Genomic DNA, 17708 nt, shown 5'->3' with positions numbered 1-17708 from the left:
AGGGTGAGGAAATGTCTTTCAGGCACGTCGTTCATTCGATGAAGGTTTTGGCCAATCGCGTAACAAATTGTTGTGACGTGACAACCAGACAGAGAGCACACCTGTCAAGGCAAACGTAACGTCAATGACACATAACCTGCCAAGTGTCAAATAAGGTAAGTTGTCAAAATTTTTTAAATGGGACACTGAATTATTGTCTATTTATGTAGAGTTTATAGAAACGAAGGGGACATACGGGCTTAGATAGAAATGAAGGGGATGCACAGGCTTGGAGGTTGTCCGGAGAAGGTTACTTAGATAGATAGAGAAGCATCTTCTTTCGCACAAGTTCCTGGAAAATTGTCAAATAAGGTAAGTTGTCAAAATTTGTGAAAAGACATAGCATTAAGAATTCAGAAAATGATGGCGGATTGCTTGCAATGTAGAGTAAGTCACGCTAGTGAAGAAAGTACGTATAATAAATATTTCAATAGCAATAAATATTTTATTCAAAATACTTGGCGCTGCGCTCCGAATTGGTGTTGCTAAACTGAATAAATATGTATAAATTGCATAAATATTTTTCTTTCTTTCTTGTCTCAGTGGTGTCTTGTCTTATTTTATTATTTATATCAAGACAATTAACATTTTTCGGTTTCGCAGCGCCAAGTATTTTGAATAAAATATTTATTGCTATTGAAACATTTATTTGTATAAAATAAAAATATATCTGCTTAATATTATTTAATACATTTTTGTTTGTATAAATAGCCATTGTTATAATTGGCGCAATTTTTGTATATCATTAATTTTGTAAAGCTAAATATAGCACACTAATAAATTTACGACAGTTTTTTTTCGTTCGTCTGCGCGCACACATATAATTGGCGCACTTTTTTTACCTTTTTTTAATTAAATTTAACATTGATGTTATTTATTCTATCAAAATAAACCAAATATGTTAATATATTATGCTGATTCAAGAAAAGTGACCAATATTTCCTTGAAGACAATGTTTCCTGAAAATCAGGTTGCAATCTGAATCCATGACATGTGGCCATCTCTCCCGAAGTGTCGGGAGATTAGCCCACATAATTATTCAAGAAAAATAACAAAGAAGAAATCGAAATTATTGATTAGTTAATAGGTAGATACTACTGTACTGCATTCCACTTTAGAGTAGATTCGTTCCGCGCAGGGATGTAAGTACAACTGTTGATTGGTAGGAAACCGGCAAGGAAAGTGCTAAGACCAATCGCGTGTGTCAGATCCGAGGGAGTTTCGCAGATCGGTAGGTCTACTCTTATATGAAATGGAGGATAAACTGTTTGGCTTGTACTGACAATGAGTGGATTGTTCTACACTATAACACGCTCTTACGTATAGAATCTGAAATACAGCGACTGTGATACACTCTCCTAGCGGTTCATCCTGGGTCATCCTGACTCTTTTTCTCCTACAATTGCAATAATGTTACTTGTAACTACGTTCTTCTACAAAATGTGTCTATTAAGCTCGCGACGTTAAGCAAACATTGCTGTTTACGAAAGAATAAAAAAATTAGCTTTCTCAAAGTGGCTGTGGTTTTATCACGTTTTGCACAATAGTCGGTAGTAGAGCTTCATTTAAGGGGTTATACCTAGTCAGACGGCCGAAAAGAAGCGAATGTTTGTGAATTTTTTTTTAAAAACTGGTGGCATATATTTTTACAGATCTTTTCGCACGTAAAAGAGCAACATTTAGAGAACACTTGTTAATTTTTTCGAAGAAAAATATTTACATTTATAATAAAATAACAACCGACATCCAAGAAGCCTTTTTATAAATTTAGTTTTGCGGTAGGCACTGCCATTCGGAACCAGATTATCTAAAATTAAAATGAAAAAAGTATATTCTCTGAAAGTGTATTCTCTGATTAACGGGGGATATTTCCGAAATATTAATTTGAAACAAAATGGCGGCTGTTTAAAGTTGAAATCCTGATTTTTTCGTGGAAAAATCACGTGAAAAAAATTCAGGACTTCGGCTTCAACTAGCCGCCATTTTGTTTTAAATTAATATTTTGGAGATTCCCCCCGTTAGTCAGAGGATACATTAATATTCTAACGAAATCTTTTTTGTTTTTCGATTTTGGATAATCTGGTTCCGAATGGCAGTGCTCACCGCAAAACCAAATTTTTAAAAAGGCTTCTTGGATGTCGCCTGTTACTTTACTATAAACTTAAATATTTTTCTTCGAAAAAAATTATCAAGTGTTCTACAAATGTTGCTCTTTTAAGTGCAAAAAGTTCTGTAGAAATATATGCTTCTGCTTTTTCAAAAAAAATTCACAAACATTCGCCTCTCTTCGACCACCTGACTAGGTATAACCCCTTAAGTAATTGTCATTTACTTCTCAGGATCGATAACACCGCATCTACGAGGGGAGACACAGAAAACCGGAATTTATTCAGTTACCTTCAAATTACTCTCCGTGCGATGCAATACACTTATCGCGACGTTTTTTCCATTGCTCAAAACAGTTTCAGAATTTTTCGAATTTGATGCCTTTTAGTGCTCGTGTCGTTTTTTCTTCCGTCTCCTGTTGAGGACTTTTTTCTTCCGGGGAAACGACAAAAAAGCGCACTGAGCGAGATCGGGTGAACAGGAAGGGTGGGGCTCGGGGGTCAAGCCGTATTTGGTCAAAAACTGCTGAATACTCAGCGCGGTGCGGGTTCATGCTTGAGCGAGCGAGGCACGAATTTTGCTGCAACTCGTTTCATGCCCAAATCTTCCGATAAAATTCGCTGACAGGAATTCCACGACACCCCAGTTAACTCCACAAGTTTATCAATGGTCCGATCGCGGTCTTCCACGAGGGCTGGACAAAATGTTACCATAGTTTCGTCAGCGATGCTGGTCGAAGGACGCGCCTGGATCGACTTCGATCGCCAATCGACGTTTCGCCTCGTTTAAAACGGGAAAACCATTCGTACACCTGTGTTTTACTCAGAGCACCTTCTTTGCAAGCTGTCTGTAGCAGAACAATCATTTTCGCCGCATTTCTCCTGAACAGGAAACAAAATTTCACTGTCGTACGCTCAGCCATCACGAAATAGGCAACTTCGTTGAAAGCGTCTTACAGAAATATTGACTGGAGCCAAACGCAAGCTTTCACAACAACGCCCGTTGGTACGCTCATGCAGAAAGGTTCCCAGAACATTCACTTACCGGGTAAACCTGTGTTACAAAGGGCCCGTCCTCCAGAATACAATTCCCGCTTCTTGTAGGCTCCCCTCGTATATCATATGTAACTGAGATGGGCGGGCGTTAAATTCGTATCATATAATAAGCTGGAAAGAAAGATCTGGCAATGGGCAGAGGATAGAAAGATTTTTTTGTTTGCTTTAAATATAGCGTCAGTGGGTAATAAACAGGCAGATAGCCTATCTAGAATAAAGAATGAGGACATAGAATAGGAACTATGTAATAAAGCCTTTGATATGGTCGTAAGACAGTTTAGTAGGCTATCATTGATCTCTTTGTTTGCAAAATGAATACTAAATGTACAAAATTTGTCTCTTGGATGTCTGATTCAGGAGCGTTACTTATTGATGCATTTAATATCAAATGGACAAACTGAAGTTTTTCGGTGTTTCATCCTTTTGGACTAATTTTAAGAACATTAGTAAAAATCAAAGAAGATCAGGGCATCATGCATCATTGCTATCCTTAACCCCACAAAATTACCTTTTTTATAAAAAAAGTACAAAAAAGAGCGCCAAGTATATAATTCGCTCAAAAAGAATCTTATTTAAAAACATTGTCGTAAATTAATATAAATTTATTAATGTGCTATGTTTAACTTTATAAAAGTAATAATATACAAAAATTGCGCCAATTATCACAATGGCTATTTATACAAAGAAAAAATGTATTAAATAATATTAAGCAGATATATTTTTATACAAATAAATATTTTATTCAAAATACTTGGCGCTGCTCTCTGAATTGGTGTTACTAAACTGAATAACTGTGTATAATTTGCATTAAAATCTTTTTCTTTCTTTCTTGTCTCACAGTGGTGTCTTGTCTTGTTTTATTTATTAACCAAGACAATTAACATTTTTTGGGGGGGGGGAGCAGCGCCAAGTATTTTGAATACAATATTTATTCGTATTAAAATATTTATTTATATAAAAATATATCTGCTTAATATTATTTAATACATTTTTTCTTTGTATAAATAGCCATTGTGATAATTGGCGCAATTTTTGTATATCGTTACTTTTGTAAAGTTAAATATAGCACATTAATAAATTTATATTAATTTACGACAATGTTTTTAAATAAGATTCTTTTTGATCGGATTATATACTTGGCGCTCTTTTTTGTACCTTTTTTTTAAAAAAGGTAATTTTGTGGAGATTTCAGATATTTTGTAGTGTTGATTGATGACTGGATAATTTTTTCACCGCCTCGGGGTTATTTTTTTAACAATATATTATATTGCCATCCAAACTACGCACGCCTGCAAAGCTACAAGACAATTGGATTGGTGGAATTGGTTTAAATTTGAGTTTTCAGATATGAAGCAAACATACAAGAAGCAAACAGAGGATCAAAGCTGAATAAAATCGTTTAATTAATATAATACTATGCCACAATAAATTTTATTCTCTGACGTAGATCACACTGCACCATCTGCTGCTTCGATTATCTGTAAATATATAAAAGCCACATTTTTTAGTTACAACCTAATGTAGAACTTATAGAAAAAGAGTGGACTTTTGCTATAGTAAGTGTAGAGACTACATAATGTGTCCGAAGGGGGTGAGAGCGTATAGCAGAAAGTCTAGTTGGAGGAAATTTAAATGCTAATGGTAATTGAGCGAAAATGAACAAAGAGATGCAATATTTTTAACGCACAATTTATTGATGTTGGAATAAAATTAATTTAGTATGTTTATTGGTGAATTGAAATATTTTTAATGGGAAACTAATAAAATTAATCAATAGCGTGGGAACTACTGTGGATTTTAATTAATAATGTATTACGAATATCTTTCACAAAAGATTGGAAAGTATCGAGAGAGATGCGTTTTCAGCGTACTTTCTTCACGAATGTGACTTACTCTACATTGCAAGCAGTACGCCATAATTTTTTTAATTCATAATGCTACGCTAATTTGAAAAATTTTATCGATTTACCTTATTTTACAAATTTCCAGAAACTTGTGCGAAACAAGATGCTTCTCTGTTTATCTAACCTTCTTCGGACAACCTCCAAGCCTGTGAGTCCCCTTCCTTTCTATCGGAGCCTGTGCGTCCCCTTTATTTCTCTCCAAGCCCGTGCGTCCCCTTCGCTTCTATAAGCTTTATATAGAAACTCTAAATTAAAAATGGCTTACTGGTATAAAAATATCTGGCAATTTAAATTCAATTTGTTACAATATATTATTATTTTGTACATGCCTGGTATAAATTTCTAGAAACCTGTGCGAAAGAAGATATTTCTCTGTCGAACCTTCTCCGGGCAACTTCCAAGTCTGTGCGTCCCCTTCGTTTCTAGAAGCTCTACATAAAAAATGTATTAAAAAATTTTGGCGACTTATCTTATTAATTGAGACAATAATTCACTGTCCTATATGGTGTAAAAACTCGCGACATTGGAAAAATGTTGACTACTTACCTTATTTGACACTTGGCAGGTTATGATAGTTTGACACTAGCTAGATTACGTTTACCTTGACAGATGTGCTGGTCTGGCTGTCACGTGACAACAATTTGTTACGCGATGGGCCGAAACCTTCATCCAATGAACGACGTGCCTGAGAGACATTTCCTCTCCCTTTCATGTCCCCCTCTTGCCCACAGTTGACGATGGAGAAAATCTCTTAACATAAAATTCGCCAAATTGCAACTTTGCATCGGAATATCTCAGCTCATAAGGCACGTAGGAACAAAACGAAGACACTTTTCTGATGTAAATCAAACCCAAGCTATCCATTAAGACCATTCAAAACTTAATGGAATCAGCCGTTATTGAGATTCGGTAATCTCAGGGTTTTTCCAAAAACTGCTCGGCGTAATATAGCCACGGTAGTGTCTCGCGCTGCGCATATACCTATATATACTTGGCGCGAGACACTACCGTGTCTCTTGATTGACCAAGCCAATCATGGTACTCTTTGTTTTTAAACTTGCTTATAAGAGATCCTACCAGTTTCTAACGAGATGTTAATTTATTATTGTCTCCATGCAGAAGAAAACCTTATCCACAAACAAAACACCTATATTTAATGGCAGGCAGAGTATCGGCGAAGCCTTTTTTAGAGGCAGTAGATACTTTTATAGCACCTTTCACCCCAGCTACAGCAAAACAGTATGAATCAGATTTACATCGATGCCCGGGGCAATTTTGTAACAAAAATAATTTTGAGATCTATGGAACTTAAAGTCATCATAGTGATTCTACTTATTCAGTATATGTAGCAGTAGCATAATATTGCGGGCCATTAAACATCGGAAGCGTTGCATTATTGATGCGTGGCTGAATCATTGGAACCAGTTTTTTGAATGTATTCATTATCGAATATATTAAATATCTGTGCATTGCCAAACAAAGACCCAGTGTTTGGCGCCGGAATTACGCTTCGATTCACAAAGCTAATTATTTGGCATGACGTTGTTCATATATTTATCGCTATGTACATTATTCAGCAGACTAACAGGCCATTTAATATTTAATATTCGATATATATTGAATGAAATGATTATACTGGAATACTTTTCATTTCTTTAACAACAGAGATGCTGATTAGGTGTTATTTCCTTGGCAGGACACTCTGTATAGATTAAAAGTAGAATTAAAAATAGGAAAATGATTCGTCAAAAAATACCCAATTATACTGTTTCGGTATTAAAATATACCATTGTTAGATCATCTATGTCAGGGTTGACTAACTGGTGGCTCGCGAGCCACCGGCGGTTCCCCGCTTTGCTGCTACGCTGAACGGCCCCCCTTCATACTTACCAGACTCTGACGATCGCAGTGGATTTCTCCTTCTTCCCTTCTCTTTTCGACTGCGATCGTCAGAGTCTGGTAAGTATGGAGGGGGGCACCTCCGCTTTGCTGCTACGCTGAACGGCCCCCCTCCATACTTAGCAGACTCTGACGATCGCAGTGGATTTCTCCTTCTTCCCTTCTCTTTTCGACTGCGATCGTCAGAGTCTGGTAGGTATGGAGGGGGACCGTTCAGCGTGGTAGCAAGACAGAGGTGCCTCCGATCACAGTTATGCTAATTGAATTACACTGTATTTTAATTACGTAATTTAATTACATTGTATTTCAATTACATAGTAATTCAATTACGTTGTGACTCAATTACATAATTCAAACTTTTCAATTAATTCAATTACTAATTACTGTAATTGTGCGTATAATTGAATTACAATGTAATTAAATTACAACTCAAAAATCTGAAGAAGTGAGAAAAGTAAATGGAAAAAGTGTAACAAAGGAGTTTATTTCTATTTATATATTATAAACTTAATAATACCATATTCAACATTCATAATAATTGTTTTCTGTTCGAAACCTTTACCTACATACTTCTTTCCCACCTCTTATTACCTCTCAATTTGGTTACCTCTTAATTCGTAATTATAATTCAGTTACATTGTTAGTACAATGTAATGCATAGTTGCAATTACAATTGCAAATACATTGCATTACGAATTGCAATGTATTTTAATTGAATGCGAGATCTGAATTACGAATTACAATGTAATTGAATACGATGTAATTCAATTATTTTGTAATTATAATTCATGGAGTAATTCAATTGTAATTTTGCACAACTCTGCCCCCGGTGGCCCGCGTGCTACCGGTTAGTCAATCCTGGTTTAAGGTAAATGTCCCAATTTCTGCTCATGTCCCCATTTCTGCTCATTTCGTATTTTTCTTATTATTATAAGCGTTACGTTTGTACTACAGTTGCAACAAAATAATTCTAAATTATTGGAACATTTACGCGAGTGTTGCACGAGATTGGGGCTAATCAAAGTGCAGCATAAGCAACGAAAAACTTTTAAAACGAGAGACTCATGATTCTTCGATCGTGTACTAGCTGGTTGTGCTAAGGAACAGCGTCGCTATTGGTATGCGATAATTGGGCAGAAAATAGTTTTCGCAGTAAAACTTCTTATTTAATAACAAAAACAGATACTGTATTGTGCTCTGGATTTAGATTTTTTTTACTATTTTTCGTGAGGAGAAATACGGACATTTAGAGCATTGTATTTAATTACAAATTACTAATAGTTAAACATCGTGAAATATCTTTCTCAAAATAGTTTTTGAATTGGTTGAATTATTATTAAAGAATTAATCAATTACTCTGCAAATTTTGGTGACAAACAAATTTTCTACACCTTCTTTATGATGAATAACCTCTTAAATGAGCAGAAATTGGGACATTCACCTTATGTAATCCTCGCTTGACTTTAAATAATTCAATATCTTGAGCATAACTTTCTATTGTTTTTTCTTTTGCAGCTAACAAGGAAACACTTAGAGAGTAAATTTTCTTTTTTAATTTAAATTAGTATAGAATTATAGATTGTTTTAGCATTAAAAAGTATTGGGTACGCATTTCTTTGATATTGTTTATAAGCGCTTTAAAGGAACGGAACTCGAAATAAAAAAAAAATAATAAAAATGAATAAATTAAAGTCTTTTGCCGATAGTTGACCCGCAAAGATTTCTTGAATCGAAAAATGATTTACTAAAAAGTTATTCAGTTTTAAATGTAGTTTATTGGAACAGAAAAATATCATTTTCTATAATCTTCCATAACTTTCTTAATCATTCTATGGATTTCTGAAACTGGAAGAAATTCTATTAACAAAGAATTGACTAAATGTTATATTTATTTTTTCATTAATATTAATATTGATGTACTCTGTTATATTGAGGAAAAATAGTTAATACTTACATGCTTCATCTGCAACTAAAAATATTACAATATTCGGCTAATACATTTTTTCTTATTTAAAAAAAAGCGAGGATCCGCGTGGGAATTTTGTCCGAAATTTCTAAAAACGGTCATTTTCTTATTTAAATCTGATCCTATATTTAAATTATTTCACATGATTAAGTTTACAGAGGGATTACAACTCTATAATCAGTCTATCAGTATAAACAAAAAGCTTATATGTTTAATATTTTTTAGTACGCTATAAATTCATATTCGTTTCAATCTCAGCAAAAATTTCCATCTCAGAATGCTCTTTTGTGAATTATATGACAATCGATAATATTTATAAATAAGGAGAAGAGTAGCAGGATTAATTAAGGAAAAGGAGGAGATTTAATGTGAAATTAAACAGTGAATTAAAATTAAATGAATTTTATTAGAAAAGTTATGCAAGAAGCCTGTTATCCTAATTACTATATGCATTATACCATAAAGAGTATAAAGAACTTGTCAAACAACTTGGCTTCATTTCCTTGTGGAATGGAGGACATTTAATAGCGCGGTGTTCATTCAACGAGATGAAGACAGAAATGTCCAAAGTTTTATAAAACATATAAAATTCCACTGCTTTGCCAAACGATAAAGTAATGAAAGAATAAACTATAAGATATACCAGTCCACTTAACGACTCAATTCGTTTACTAATTTTCTTTAACGAAAATGGCATAGTTCAATAAAATCATAATTATTTGCATCTCTAAAAGAGGTAATCCTATTACAGTCTTCCAAAGCTGCCGTTTGCCCTGGAATCATGGCAAACAGTTCCGAAGATCAATTTCGTTAAGAGAATTCTGCAAATAGGAACAACATCGGGATAACTAATTGGACAGTTACGACTACGCTTATTCCTGCGCAGAACTGCTTACAATCATTTCAAGAACTCGGTAGCTTGAAAACAATACACAATGAGCAACTCGGTTCTTCTGATACAATGGAAAACAAGCCCCATCGCGAACTGTTCTGAGGAAAATTGCGCACTCGTCGCCTACGCAGAAGCAGACTCAGTGATTTCATAGCGTTTCGTTAAATTCCAATTCATTAGTTTGTTATCGACATTCCAATTGAATTGATTGCGCGAAAATTCTACGGAGCGACTTCAACCGATAACTTTAATGTTCGGTTCAGGAAGCTTACTCTCAATTTATCGAGGTTGTTGCTAGGCTGCTTTCAAAGTAGTGCCTCGTTAGTTCTTCCGCATAGAAGACACCATTCTCTCATCGCTTTTATATAGGAGCGTCGTTAAGTTTTGGTGGACAGTGTAATAAGTTGTTACGTACGCAGCCCTATCTTTGAACTCTTAAACCCTTTCGGGTGTCCGGAATGCGCGTGACCCACGCGGGGGTCACAGTTTCCTGCAGTGGTGGGATGCAACCGAGTTTTCCCGGAAAACCTAATATTCAATGAAGGTATTCATATCCCCGCTACTTTTTAGCCGAATTTCACGATATAAAAAGGGCCACGAATCAATGCTCGGGGGCTCATTTCCAGTCTAGTACGCGTAGACGAAAGAGGCTTGCGAGATCGAGTAAGATTCTCCTTCGAGTATTATTTCAACTTAAACCATACAGTACGTAGAGTTGCTGATAGGTGTTGTAACTATTAAGCTCTTTGAGACCCCCGCATTTCTCAGTGCGTTAAAAACCGAGAGGTGGACCTAGGTACCGCGACAAAAAACACGTAAACATCTGTAAAAGACTGCTATTATACAGGGTGTCCCACTAAGGAGTGGACAGCGCGATATCTCTTAAAGTATTGTCGATAAAAATATAAAAAAAATAGGGAATTGCATGGTTCGAGGGGGCCCATTTATTAGCGCGAACGAATTTTGTTTTCGATTATTATTTTAAAAGATACGATGGTCAAGTTCGGTTTTTCAAATGGAACTATTTTTTTTGAAGACCTGAGTTGATAGTGCGTTCCAAGACAAATTCAATAAGCTTTAATGTATACACTTTATTTCCACTGGTTTTTAAGATATTGCGCTTGCAAATTTACTGATTTTCACTGCAAGAAACCCCTCTGGAATGGCAAAAACCGGGGGCGGTCTTACTGGCGCCACGGGTGGCACTGCCTGTTGAAATGGATACTTACCTACCAAAGGTCTACGCCAGAAATGGCAGGCCCAAAGGCTGGACAATTCTTTTCCGTCAGAAATGCTACTTAGGTAGGTACATCTGCGGTATCGAGAAGCGCATCGTTACTTTTATTTCGCACTTGCTTCTACGCTCGGATGGCCGGTTCTTTTGGGAGGGATGCAAGTTGGATTGGTTAGGTTAGGAGGAGTGAAAGTTGCTAGACTAAATTTCAACCATAGGGAGCAGATTGTATCAGAACCAATCGGATTTGCATCCCTCACAAAAGAACCGGCCACCCGAGCGTAGAAGCAAGTGCGAAATAAAAGTAACGATGCGCTTCTCGATACCGCAGATGTACCTACCTAAGTAGCATTTCTGACGGAAAAGAATTGTCCAGCCTTTGGGCCTGCCATGTCTGGCGTAGACCTTTGGCAGGTAAGTATCCATTTCAACAGGCAGTGCCACCCGTGACGCCAGTAAGACCGCCCCCGGTTTTTGCCATTCCAGAGGGGTTTCTTGCAGTGAAAATCAGTAAATTTGCAAGCGCAATATCTTAAAAACCAGTGGAAATAAAGTGTATACATTAAAGCTTATTGAATTTGTCTTGGAACGCACTATCAACTCAGGTCTTCAAAAAAAATAGTTCCATTTGAAAAACCGAACTTGACCATCGTATCTTTTAAAATAATAATCGAAAACAAAATTCGTTCGCGCTAATAAATGGGCCCCCTCGAACCATGCAATTCCCTATTTTTTTTATATTTTTATCGACAATACTTTAAGAAATATCGCGCTGTCCACTCCTTAGTGGGACACCCTGTATATAACGTAGTAGGGGGTAGTAGAGGTGGAACAGCTATTCGAAGTTGGAATTCAGTTGTTCCGATTCCGCAGAGACCCCTCAGCTCGGGGGTGTAGATCAATGTATTCACAATCTACGTAAACAATACAGATTAATTACAAAAGAAGGGGATACAATACGTCGGCTCATTATGACGTTCAGAATAAGATTGACAGCCCGTCGATAACCAGCTGCTGTGGGTAGAGACAACCCATACCCGGTGCTCGCAACACTACTCTCCTTTACAAGACGGACGTCCCGACCGCATCAACTTCTCTTTATAATCTTCGTAACCCTGTCTGAGAAAGGGTTGTGTAAGACCGATGGCTTCTACAAATATTCGCCTCGACATTTGCCTTCACGCTCAGGGCAATACGACTTGTGCATACCATGCGAGAATTCCCCTTTTACTACTCCCTACTACGTCATTGAGTTCCAACTTCCAATAGCTATTCCCTGCTACGTCATATGAGGCCCTATTTCTGGTAATGCTACACGTACACACTTGCCGTTCTCCGTTGCTATAGTCTGATTTTCGAGAGTTGAGACCTGAGGTGGGTTAAGGAGGAACCAATGGTATAGTGCCTCTACGAGCTATAGTGACTTAGGTGTGAGGTCACTCAGTGGGGTCCCCTGTTGGGTACGGGCCGCCAAAAGTGCCCCCTACTATCTCTCGCAGGACTGTGTTTACGGAAGACCAGGACAAAACTGGGGTCCTAAAGGGTAAAGTCTCCAACATTACCTCAAGACATGCAGTGATTTTAATTTAAAATAAATTGTTAATATAAAATAATTTATATTACAACTGTTCTATAGTCTGATTTTCGAGATTTGAGACCTGAGGCGGGCCCCTCGGACGGGGCGTGGTTAAGGAGGAACATAGCAATCCATAGCGTACCATTGGTTCCTCCTTAACCACGCTCCGTCCGAGGGACTCGCCCCAAGTCTCAACTCTGGAAAATCAGACTATAATGCAGTACATATACCTTACTACAATGAATTTGTATTTAAAATGTGCTGACAATGAGACAATTTTTAATAGCCAGTAGCAAAGCTTACATGGTGTCTTTTAATAATGATAATCAATTTCTTCAATTTCTTTTTTATTTTATTAAAATCGAAATTGTAATACTTAATCTTTAGGGCCCCGGTTTTGTCCTGGTCTTCCCTAAACACAGTCCTGCAAGAGGTAGTAGGAGGCCACATTTAGCGCCCCATACCCAGCAGGATATCGGTTAAGACCCCGCTGAGTGACCTCACACCTAAGTCACTATAGCTCGTAGAGGCATCCATAGCGTACCATTGGTTCCTCCATAACCACGCTCCGTCCGAGGGACCCGCCTCAGGTCTCAACTCTCGAAAATCAGACTATAACCACAGCAAAGGGTGGGGGCAACTGCAAGCCTGTAACAACGTACAGCAGGCCTGCCCTTTAGGGTGTAAACAACTCCTAAAGTTCTGGGACCCGGACAACAGCCGAGCGCGGAACTGTTACCTTGCTAACCGTTGCATGGGTTTTGGGAGAACTGCAAGAGCGTGTGTGTGCGCCCATACGCGTGAGGCCCAGCTATATACAGGGTGTCCCACTAAGGAGTGGACAGCGCGATATCTCTTAAAGTATTGTCGATAAAAATATAAAAAAAATAGAGAATTGCATGGTTCGAGGGGGCCCATTTATTAGCGCGAACGAATTTTGTTTTCGATTATTATTTTAAAAGATACGATGGTCAAGTTCGGTTTTTCAAATGGAACTATTTTTTTTGAAGACCTGAGTTGATAGTGCGTTCCAAGACAAATTCAATAAGCTTTAATGTATACACTTTATTTCCACTGGTTTTTAAGATATTGCGCTTGCAAATTTACTGATTTTCACTGCAAGAAACCCCTCTGGAATGGCAAAAACCGGGGGCGGTCTTACTGGCGCCACGGGTGGCACTGCCTGTTGAAATGGATACTTACCTGTCAAAGGTCTACGCCAGAAATGGCAGGCCCAAAGGCTGGACAATTCTTTTCCGTCGGAAATGCTACTTAGGTAGGTACATCTGCGGTATCGAGAAGCGCATCGTTACTTTTATTTCGCACTTGCTTCTACGCTCGGATGGCCGGTTCTTTTGGGAGGGATGCAAGTTGGATTGGTTAGGTTAGGAGGAGTGAAAGTTGCTAGACTAAATTTCAACCATAGGGAGCAGATTGTATCAGAACCAATCCAACTTGCATCCCTCCCAAAAGAACCGGCCATCCGAGCGTAGAAGCAAGTGCGAAATAAAAGTAACGATGCGCTTCTCGACACCGCAGATGTACCTACCTAAGTAGCATTTCTGACGGAAAAGAATTGTCCAGCCTTTGGGCCTGCCATTTCTGGCGTAGACCTTTGGCAGGTAAGTATCCATTTCAACAGGCAGTGTCACCCGTGGCGCCAGTAAGACCGCCCCCGGTTTTTGCCATTCCAGAGGGTTTTCTTCCAGTGAAAATCAGTAATTTTGCAAGCGCAATATCTTAAAAACCAGTGGAAATAAAGTGTATACATTAAAGCTTATTGAATTTGTCTTGGAACGCACTATCAACTCAGGTCTTCAAAAAAAATAGTTCCATTTGAAAAACCGAACTTGACCATCGTATCTTTTAAAATAATAATCGAAAACAAAATTCGTTCGCGCTAATAAATGGGCCCCCTCGAACCATGCAATTCCCTATTTTTTTTATATTTTTATCGACAATACTTTAAGAGATATCGCGCTGTCCATTCCTTAGTGGGACACCCTGTAGACTCCTGGTACGAGCCAGTATGGAGGCACGCACAGTCTTGCAATTCTCCCGCAGCCCATGCTATGGTTAGCAATGTATAGTGCCTATCCGAGCTACAGTGACTTATGTGTGAAGTCCCTCAGCGGGGTCTTACCCGACACCCTGCTGGTTACTGGCCGCTAAGCATGCCCTCCTACTACCTCTTGCAGGACTGTATTTAGAGAAGACCAGGACAAAACCGGGGCCCTAACAGAAAATAAAACAGAAATTGAAGATACGCTTTATCATTATTAAAAGACACCAATTAAGCTTTGCTACTGGCTATTAAAATTTTTAATAATGTTAAACCGTTTTCAGTTTCTGTTTTATTTTCTGTTAGGGCCCCAGTTTTGTCAGGTCTTCTGTAAATACAGTCCTGCAAGAGGTTGTAGGGGAGTACGTTTAGCAGCCAGTACCCAGTAGGGTGTCGGGTAGGACCCCGGCTGAGGGATTTCGCACCTAAGTCACTATATCTCGGATAGGCACTATAACTGCTCCACGCTCGGCTCTGACCCGGGTCCAGAATCGCAAATCGGTCCAAGTGGTTCTTTATGCACCTCTGATGCACACTGTTGAAATTCCCCCACCGCATGCTCTGGTTATCAACGTAATCGTTCCACGCTCGGTGCGGACCCGGGTTGCAGAGCATAAAGAGGTCTTGTGGTCCCGACTCAGCATGCCTGTTCTAGTGTTATGCAATGATGCCGATTTCATGCGTAGCTGCGTTTCCAATTCGTGATACAGAACACATTTCTAATATTTACAATTAGATACGATAGCTGTTTGAAAGGAATGAAGCGTGAGAAGCAAATCTTTTTAAGTGTTACAGTAAATCACGTAGGAGCCTATTTTTAAAACTTGGAAACTTTACACATTATAAATATTTCATGTCCCTAGTGGTTTACTCTGCAAATTGGACATATGGAAATGAGGCTTAAGACCTAATGCTATAATCGGAGAAGCTGGCATAGTTGCGATACAGCCAATTGAAAATGGATATACAACAAGAGTAAGGAACACCTGTAAGCTTCTTACAATTCGATATTCATTCTAGTGCCACAGATATAAATGCAGGTTTCCAAAGGCTGCGAAAAAGTGGAAGAAGAACATCTCGTTTTTGCCACATGCTCGACTGAAACATACTTTTCACAACCACGCGTAGAAATACTATTATGTTGTTGTGTGGCACACGTTTCCATTATGCATACATAGTTGTGGTTTAAACGGCATCCACAGTATGGTACAAACGCCGCGTTTACAAAGCTTACCGTCATCAGGATTAAATCTGGCTTTACGCCACAAAATGCAGGATCGCAACCGGTAAAGGAGTCAGCAGTTAAAACCCCTTCAGAGAAGCATTAAATTGTACCATATTTCTTACATGATAAAATCGCGGAATAAGAAACAGAATTTAATCTCCTCTGGTGAGAGATGTCTCCGAGATCGTATTATCGAGCCGTGAAATTCGTTAAAAACGTTGAAGCGCCAGCGAAATGGCTCTTCGCTTCTAATATCTTTTCTTGTGATACATCTTAAGTCCATTCATCATACGACAAAGTTTTTCACTAATTAGTTTCTTTTATGCCTTTTACTAATTTATTCATTATATTCTGCGAATGCAATGTGAAGTAGAGGAGTAGACATATGGTTATATATTTCATTTATGTTATAACAGTTAATTTATTTATTATTTTGTATGACCAAACTTAGCTCTTTCATTGATCTTAATATTACCAGTATTATTAATCATCGCGAAGATTTTACACCTTGAAGAATTGGATCTTCTTTTAATGATGAAATGTAAAATATATACCTAACGGTAATTAGGTATAACGAGTGCAATTATTTTCGATCTACTTGTACAAAGAATTAACCTTTCTCCTTGCAGTGTAAGATCTGTATAATAATAATAATGATAGGTCTTTATTGTACCAGTGCTGCATACCATGAGTCCTATCTAATATATTATGACAGATGAAGTAGAAATGAAGAGAAGCACAAAGAGAAAAGAAACCGATAGGAACATAAACTTATCTATCTATAAATAGGTACTAGCCAATACCTGAAATTTCACCCTTATAAATAAAATTCTATAAACAAAATTTTAACATTTCAGCTGTATGCATGAAAAATCTGCAATTCAAATATATCACAATTTTTCTCACCTATATTGCTGAATTATAATTTCTACGATTATTATATTTTTTTAACTCGAAAGCACATTGTGCAGTAGACGTATATAAAATGCCGTACATGGAGGTAATCTGTACGTGTGAACGAAGCACAGATGTGAAATTTCGAAAGTGTTATTTCGTATTTTTGTATATTTTGTGACACGAAACAAAGTTAGTAATTTAACGGGTTTTTTTACTTCTACCAAATCTTCGTATTGCATATATAATACCCAGTTGAATGCTGACTGCACCTATTGCAGATCTTTGTATTAAAAATAATATAAAGTGCACTGCATATTATTGTGATTAAGTCATGCTCAGTCAGGAGGTCGAAAAAAGGGTGGTCTTTGGAAATTTTTTACTCGAAAGCTATAACACATTTCTCAAAAAATCTTGTTTCCTACTAAGGATTGCATCTAGTACCGTGCATCGTAATTTTTTTTATTTAAAAATATTTATTAATAACTAAGTTATTGTTCATCACTCGAAGGTTCTCTGAAAAAAGGCTTCTGCGGTGACCACTGCTGCTCGAAAGTCGATTATCTAAAATAAAAAATTCAAAAGAATATACTTATTATATTATATTATCTAGTATTTGAACGAAGGATTTTTCGAAACATTGATTTGGGAAAAAATGGCTGATGTTTAAAGTAAAAGTTTCAATTTTTATCATAAATCGTGCCTGATTTTCGTGAATTAAAAGAAAATTAAGCATCGGATAAAAAAATCCTTCGTTCAAATACTAAATAATATAATACAATGAGTAAATTCTTTTGAATTTTTTATTTTAGATGATCGACTTTCGAGCAGCAGTGGTCACCGCAAAAGCCTTTTT

General features: G+C 37.3%; 1 protein-coding gene and 1 long non-coding RNA gene across 2 annotated transcripts in view; one reads left to right on the top strand and one right to left on the bottom strand.

Moving 5' to 3' along the window:
• The window catches only part of LOC143378497 (cholecystokinin receptor type A), a 222906-nt gene that overhangs the window by 42332 nt on the left and 162866 nt on the right, over positions 1–17708 (top strand). The gene's annotated exons all lie outside the window — the stretch shown is intronic.
• LOC143378562 (uncharacterized) overlaps positions 3830–17708 on the bottom strand; it is a 397603-nt gene continuing 383724 nt past the window's right edge. Inside the window, exon 3 of the long non-coding RNA XR_013088291.1 lies at positions 3830–5803. This is a non-coding gene — a long non-coding RNA (uncharacterized LOC143378562). The remainder of the gene's footprint in view (positions 5804–17708) is intronic.

The sequence above is a fragment of the Andrena cerasifolii genome, chromosome 2 (genome assembly GCF_050908995.1).
Source record: "Andrena cerasifolii isolate SP2316 chromosome 2, iyAndCera1_principal, whole genome shotgun sequence".
In the NCBI taxonomy this organism is placed as follows: domain Eukaryota; kingdom Metazoa; phylum Arthropoda; class Insecta; order Hymenoptera; family Andrenidae; genus Andrena; species Andrena cerasifolii.
Note: the sequence above shows the minus strand (reverse complement) of the source record. Positions and strands in the feature narration are given on the sequence as shown.